The 7,841-nt window shown below is 44.8% G+C and overlaps 1 protein-coding gene across 3 annotated transcripts in view; it reads right to left on the reverse strand.

Moving 5' to 3' along the window:
• kcnq3 (potassium voltage-gated channel, KQT-like subfamily, member 3) overlaps window positions 1-7,841 on the reverse strand; it is a 104,542-nt gene that overhangs the window by 64,541 nt on the left and 32,160 nt on the right. The gene's annotated exons all lie outside the window — the stretch shown is intronic.

The raw sequence follows: 7,841 nt of genomic DNA on the forward strand, positions 1-7,841 counted from the left end.
AGTGAGCACTCCACCCTCTTCCTGATTAGAAAGTCTCAGATCATTATGATTCCAGCGAACCGCCCAAGTTCAAGTTGCAGGTCATTGCTCGATGAAGCCACGAGAACACCAAAGACACCGAACCGGACACCCTCCACCGTGACAGCCTGTCCATAAAGTTATGATCAGAAACCGGGAACACACCGATTTATTCCCAGCAGTACTCGCATTTACAGCTAATCTTGTTTTAAAGTATTTACAGAGAGGTTCGCATTTCTGATGAAAACAAAGGAAACAGACTGAGTCATGCAGAGGAATGCCTCACAGGCTGCCGGCACACAGTTTGTCACTACAGACGCTGACACGGCGTCTCAGGCAGCTGGACACCTGCGTGGGTTTGCACCTCGAGAGAAATGGTGGTGCGATCCAGTCTGAGACGCACAGAAATAACAGCTGCAAAGGATTGTGGGGAGTTTCTCGAGCGAGTGTGGAGCATTTAAAAGCATTCAGGGCGGATGGAGGATCTGTTACAGCACGCCTGACCTGACATAACTTTAAACTTTGATGAAACTGTGTAAACTGTTATTCTGGAATCAAACTCCATCTGGTTGGTTTGGGAAAACAGACAAATCCCCCAGCAGCAGCAGCAGCAGCCTGTCTGCATCCTCATCTCAGCTTTCTAATCTAACTCGACTTTAAACACTGTGAATGCACCACAGCAGCTCCTCAGACACAGGCAAAGATTAAACTGTGCACAGTAACAACCAATCAGAGGCAGCCATCCAAGAAAATAGATTTTTCCTGTTTTCACTGACATTTATTTTCTGCGTGACCGCTGAAACACAAGCTAACACGTATTAAACCAACTCAAACTATAAATTAAAAATTACATTTCAGGCCTACAGATGAGCTAAATTTGACTATTGCTCACTTTGTACAGAAAGGTAAATTATCGCACAGCATCGCAGGGTCACATCCTATTTCCCAGCATCACTGCATGCTTCTGTCTGTGCCTCTGGCATTTTCCATTTCCCATCAGCTCCAACCAGCTTCACTTCACTCAATCCAAGGAAAACGTTATGAACTCAATCTACCTCACCTCTGTGAAGCATGTTCTAATTTCCCCTGACTTCCATCAAAGCCCTCTTCATCTGAGATGTACCGGTAAGTCAGGATTATTGATCACTCTCAGACGGACATGATGAGATACTAAAAGTGTCTGAAAGTATTAATAGCAAACAAACAGTCCCATAAAAATCTACCAAGCATGTGAGAACAAACAGGCTTCCTCTCACCTGAGGCGCAAACGATATTGACCTCTGTCAGACAAACACGCGGCGAGATATCGAGCCAACACGATGGATAACCATCAGCTGACCGTCTCTTATGGACAGGTTAAAAAATGTTTCTTAAAATGAAAGTTACGTTGATGCTCGAGACGTTTCTGCTGCAAAATACCAACATCAGGGAATTTCAGCCAATGAGACGCACCAGTCTCCCCCAAGTCTTTAACAGCTGTCATTCTTTAAACTTACATAAAGATAGAAAAGCTCCTCTAGCCTGAGATTAGACCACACCCACCATTAATCACACATGCGAGCAGCACACACCTGTCATGTGTTACAGGTGTGTTTTAACCACTTAAAACCTCTGCAGGAATCTCCACAACACATCTGCCACAATGACAGACCAGGTGGGAAAAAACAGCTGAGCTACTGTGACTGATAAATATTTGATGTTTATACTCCAGGAAAATGTTACCAAAGCCAGCAGGATGTCATGAGTGATCAGAAAAATGTAGGTTTGAAGCCTTGAGTTGAGCATCCTGGTCTTCTGAGCTCTTTGAATCCAGATGTCCCGAGTATGAGTGGACTGAGAATCCGAGGATACGCTAGCGGTCCCAAAATCCCGGGCCACAGACCGGTCGTTTGGTACCGGGCTGCGAGAGTTGACGCTCGGGTTTGAAATTTATGGTTTTCAGGGTTTTTAATCGTTTCCCAGGTGTCATGAGGTTTTGTTTTTTTTTTTGGTACCGGTACTGGTTTTATTTGTTGTATTTATCCACGACACCTGAAAGGCCGGTCTGTGAAAATATTGTCGGACATAAACTGGTCTGTGGCGCAAAAAAGGTTGTGGACGCCGTCTTAAAGCCCACCCTACAGTTCATCACTAACATCCACCAAGTTTTTTTGTTTTAATGAAGATGTTAACTGGTGGATGTCTAGAAGTGCATTCTCCAGGGAATGGCTTGTGATAAATATTAATCAATACCAGTAAATTCACACCCAACAAAGAACAATATAGAGAATAGCTTCTTATTGATTAGGACTCTGATAAGTTTCGTCAGTCTCATAAAAAAAGATGCAACCTGAAAGGAAATGGCATCTATGAAGCTCAGCTGAGGGCAAGTACACCCTCTGCTGTGACCTTCAAGTGACACAGCAACACAATTGTATCCACTCATCCGGAAAGGTCATGCAAAAGGTCACAGGATAATTTATCCTTGAAGGTCAAGGATGTCTTGATGGGCCAGATCGAGATGCTTACTTCTTTCACAGACTCATTATTTTCATCTTTCGCTCACATCCTCCTCCTCCGCCTCTCTGTGCCCTCTGGCCTTTATTCCACAGCTCTTGCATCTTTGTTGAAGTACCCTCAGACTCAGCGCTGCTCCTCTTGGCTCATGCTCCAAACCTCCTCACCAACAATTCTGGCCTTCCTGAAACCTTTGACCTTTCCTTCCCCCGCAGAGTCCAAACCCGCCTGCCTGTGCCTGGATGCTTTGTTTCTCTGGCCTCCATGAAATCACTTTATTACACTGTTGTTCATCCACTTCATTTTTAGCCTTCTTTGAACATACACCAAAATGAATTCTGCTGCATTTCTGCAGGGTTTAAAGTCATCCCCTGCAAAACAAGGAACTCTTAAAAATAAAAGCCTGACTCATCAGTATTGAGATGATGATCTGACCTCACGGCCGTCATTAAAAGCTCATCAGAATCCAACCTGGAGCCATGTTTAACTAAAAGAGCACATTTGTGAAGCTACATCGGCATTACGGAGCTCTGGACAGACACTTTCTCTGCTCTCACTGATGTAATTAACCAAGGTCGCTCGCCACCCACTAATTACTCAACTTGGCTTCTGTTGCAGTGCAGGGATGCACTGGAAGGTTTTCTCGGGAAAAGAACGACTTGAACTCCTGCCGCCGGCCTGCGGAGGTCATCGAGGGAAAGTTTCAAAGTTCACGGTGACATCGAGAGTTCAAGAGTTCACAGAGAGGCAACACAAGCCCGATCAGTAAAGAGGAGATTTACAGCTGGGTACTCATACCTGTGTTTTACCCACAGAAGCTAAGGGAATTCAGGAAGTAAATTTTTCTCTCTCCATGGTTTGAAGAAGAAGATTAAGCAAATTACTACTTTTTACTTTTTCGCAACCGTACAACAAACTGCTGCACTACAAGGAAGGAGGTGGAGATAACAGAGAAGATAAGTATTTGACTAATTGCAGCTGTTTAGTGCTGGAAGCAACACCCCTATAATTCCTGTAATTATAAAGAGTACTCTCCTAGAGCAGAGACCTCTTGGAGAGTAAAACAGATTCCTGGTCCCTGAAGGTTCCCGCAGTACCACGTCTTCATGATGGAGGTAAGGTGGTGTGGCTCAGGGCTGGGCTTGATGTCCTCTGTACCTTGTGTTTCATGTAAATCTACAATACGTCTCATTTTATCTCCTGTGCACAGTACATTTCCTATATTTCTCAGTTCGGTACTCAGCTCATCCTTATATCTGAAGAGTGGTTTGTGTGGTCGACTACTCCCGATTTCATTATTCCCTGATCCACACAAACTTGTCCCAAACTGGGCCGGCCCTTACGTGCTGTGGGTGTTATTATTTCATTTTTATTGACATGTAAACATCAGAAACTGCAGAAAAGATAAAACATGAACACAGATGCGTGACGTAATCAGGCCCCATCTCATCTTAAAGACCTTACAGTACCTTATTATCCTGGTTTATTGTGGTTCCTGGAGTATTTAAAAGTAGAATGGGAGGCAGAGCCTTCAGCTTTCAGTCCCCAGTTTGGATTCAGGAGACAGACACTATCACTATTTTTAAGGTTTGGCTCAAAACCTTCCTTTTTGATAAAGCATATAGTTGGGGCTGGATCAGGTGACCCTGAATCCTTCTTAGTTACGCTGCATGCACTCAGCGTTTCTTCTTAACTTATTTTTTTCACTCATGATGTGTTCATACACCACTCGTTATTTTAGAATGAGTAGTTATTAATCTCTGACTCCTTTTGTTCTGCCTCTCCTTCCCTTCACCCCCAGCCGGTGAAAACAGATGGCCCCGCCTCCCGGAGCCTGGCTCTGCCGGAGGTTTCTTCCTGTTAAAAGGGAGTTTTTCCTTCCCACTGTCGTCAGGTGCTTGCTCGTAGGAGGTCATGTGATTGTTGGAGCATGACAATATAAAGTACCTTGAGGTAGCTGCTGTTGTGAATTAGTGCTACATAAATGAACTGAACTGAATTAAAGTGACAGCACAGTGGTTTAAAAGCTTCAACTTTGGCGTTTTGGCGGCTGCCATGTTGGAATTATTGAAGAAGTTATCAGTTAATGTTAATGATTCTCTTTAAATCTCTCTCTGGTCTCTCTTCATTTGTGAAAGACCATGAGTGTAACTTACAATGAAAGTGGATGTATATGGTAATGATCTTAATATAGAACATACTGTACAGAGGATAAAAATAACGTAAAACACAACAAGAGGTCCTGATCTGTGACTCAGCGAATGGCTAAAGTCGCCTATTTTGGGACACCTGTCAATCATTGCAGCCATGATGCTAACTTTGTTTTTAATGGATACTGCTAGACTCAAACAACAACAACAACAACAAAAAAAAAAAAAAAAAACATGTCCAGCTCTTATGAACCCCTCCACAGAGACAGAAGAGTCTATTTCAGACTCTGAACACATTTATTTCTGCTGTAAAGCTTTACTTTGAAACCCTGAGCTTTATTTTGAAAGTTTGAAGTACGGTCACCTGCAGCAACGTTTTCCACTGAGGGAGAGGTTTGGGTGGGTTTTCCTCTCAGGTCAGAGGGCGGTGTCTCCTCTGCAGCCTGTTTGTGCCTCGTGTGTGTGAATAAAAATAAATATGAGAACAATCTTTGACTGAAGCTCACCTGCCGTCGTTTTCAGAGGTGACGGTTACTAAACTGCTCTCAGGGATCAAATCGATGCTCTACAATCCTCCAGCTGAGAACCTGCTGCTGCACACACACTCCACATTTTTAGTGTTTTTGGATGGGGTTGCCTAGCAACTGAGACTCCTTGTTGTACACAGCTGTGTCATCATGCTGTAGATACATGCACACAGACACACACACTCCCTAATCTGAACAAGCACACCCACCAACAATCTAAATATAGACCGCCATTGAAGGAGTCAGCATACTCGTGCTGTCTCGGGGGAAGCGGAGGGTTACAGCTCCGTGTTTTATGTGCGAACACCTCGCCGCTCCTCCAGCAGCAGCATGCATGTGCATCCTGCGACGGCTTTAATCACCGCCGCTGCAGAAAACTGCAAAAAACCTTCCAGCTCAGAAACGGAGCAACACTGATCGCACCACCAAGGATGGAGGACCCCCCGCCTGCCCATCCGCTGGGGTTACCTTGGCAACGAGTCACGTGGTTATGCCTGGTAACCGGTGCAACTGGTCCAGATGCCAGTGGGGGGTTTAAAGTGGAGGGAGGGAGCAGCAGAGCGAGGGTAAGCAGGAGGAGGCGTTATCTGAGGTTCTCAGGTAGAAGATAAGACGACTCCTTCAGTGAGCTCACACGTGGACAGAAACCAGCTGCTGTCAAAGGATTAGATGCTTCCCAATCCCACTGTTATCTTGTAAAAGAGTCAGTTTATTGTTTGGTCTTGAAATTGATAAATTATGACCAAAGTAATGCTCTATAATCACCTACAAAAGCAACGTCCTTTTTTAAGAAAACTCGCAGCACGATGAGCGTCTGCTGATCTCCACGCAGATCAAGCTCGAGTTTCAACAGGTAACAAAGGCAGAGATGAGCGGTCGGACTCGATTTGTAGGAGAGCGGTCCCAGAGTACACCAGTCCCACAGTACACCAGTCCCACAGTACACCAGTCCCACAGTACACCAGTCCCACAGTACACTAACCGGCTGCTATTCTGCAGGAACTGTACAGCGACCCCCCCCTCACACATTAATGTTAGTTTTCACCATCAGTAATAAATCAGAGGATTAATATAACGACACACTTGTAAAAATTGATATCCTGAAACTGATCATTAGATATTAGCACATAGCTAAAGACGAACACAAACTTCAATCTAATTCAGCTTTATTTATACAGCAAATCGCAACAACAGTCACCTCAAGCTTTATAGTGTGAGGTAGACCCTACAATAATACATACAGAGAAAAACCCAACAATCACATGACCTCCTGTGAGCAAGCACTTTGGCGACAGTGGGAAGGAAAAAAAAACTCCCTTTTAACAGGAAGAAACCTCCGACAGAACCAGGCTCAGGGAGGGGCGGGGCCATCTGCCGAACTTCCACGTGTGCAGAAGAAGTGGCTGGCTGTGATGGTTGAACGTGATGCTACCAGGAGGCTGCTGCTACAAATTCTCAGCGGCTTCACGCCTCAAAAAGAAATGGAAGCTGCTGTAAAGTGGCTATGGTGTGGGGGTGTCATGGACCACAAGTCACGTCCCAGCTACGCATTCATACAGCACTAACACACTTCATCCGCCTCACACCCGTGACCGGGTCCTCACAGGCATGTCTGTGGACTGTGGGAGGAGTCTGGAGAACCAGTGGGACTCTAACATTTATCTGTGACATCACCAAGATGGTGATCGCTGCGAAGTGTCCAGCGCTCTAAACTCAACTTTCAAGTCAAGTCATCTTTATTTATATAGCACATTATAAAGACATCAATTGTCGGCCAAAGTGCTGAACATGAAAACATTATAGAAACATTGTAAGACATCCAAATAGGTTTGTAAAAAGTATGTGTACATGCAAACATGCAACTACGTATATAAAAATGTACACATTCACACACAAGCACACATACATGAACATAAAATACATGTATACGTGTATACACATGCAAACATCATCCTGTGAGATAAAAGACCAGAATAGTTCAAACAGAATAAACTTTCACGCCGTTATGAGCACTTACAGGCACTCACACCGTAAATGTGCCCGTTTCCTTTTTGAGGGCACTAAAACTAAACGACGCACATCTTGAACCTGTCTGAAAATCGTCTTCTCATGTGAATCTGTGAGAGGAGACGTAAACTCTCTGCTAAAGCTGGCAGAGCTGGTCTGCAGAGTAAAACAGAGCAGCAGCGTTTGCTCTCGAAAACAGCTTCAATCACAGGAACAGAGAAAGAGTAAACTGCAGAGGACTGGAGGAAAATGATAAGAAGACAAAAGGCGACAGCAGATAGGACCGCTGCTGCTGCTGGTGCTGAGGTGGGGGTGCTGAGGTGGGGGTTTGGGGATGATGGTGGAAAACAAACAGAGGGGGGTGAGAGGCAGAAATGAAAGGCTGAGGAGACAGAAAAGGAACAGAGAGGCAGACAAACTGACAGCTGATGGCAGGAAGTGAGCGAGCGGCGGCGGAGGCTGATAAAAGACCGACAGCATACCAACATCCGCCTTCCTCCACCTCATGACCTACGACCCCGGGTTTCACTCTCATACACTTAACACGCCCAGTTTAACTCCACTAACCAATGAGAGGCAGCCACGTGATTACTTCACTTTTAAGTGTTTCTCATTTTTCTTACACATTTGTTGTTAAGCTCAG

The sequence above is a fragment of the Simochromis diagramma genome, unplaced genomic scaffold (genome assembly GCF_900408965.1).
Source record: "Simochromis diagramma unplaced genomic scaffold, fSimDia1.1 OVJJ01000355.1, whole genome shotgun sequence".
Lineage (NCBI taxonomy): Eukaryota > Metazoa > Chordata > Actinopteri > Cichliformes > Cichlidae > Simochromis > Simochromis diagramma.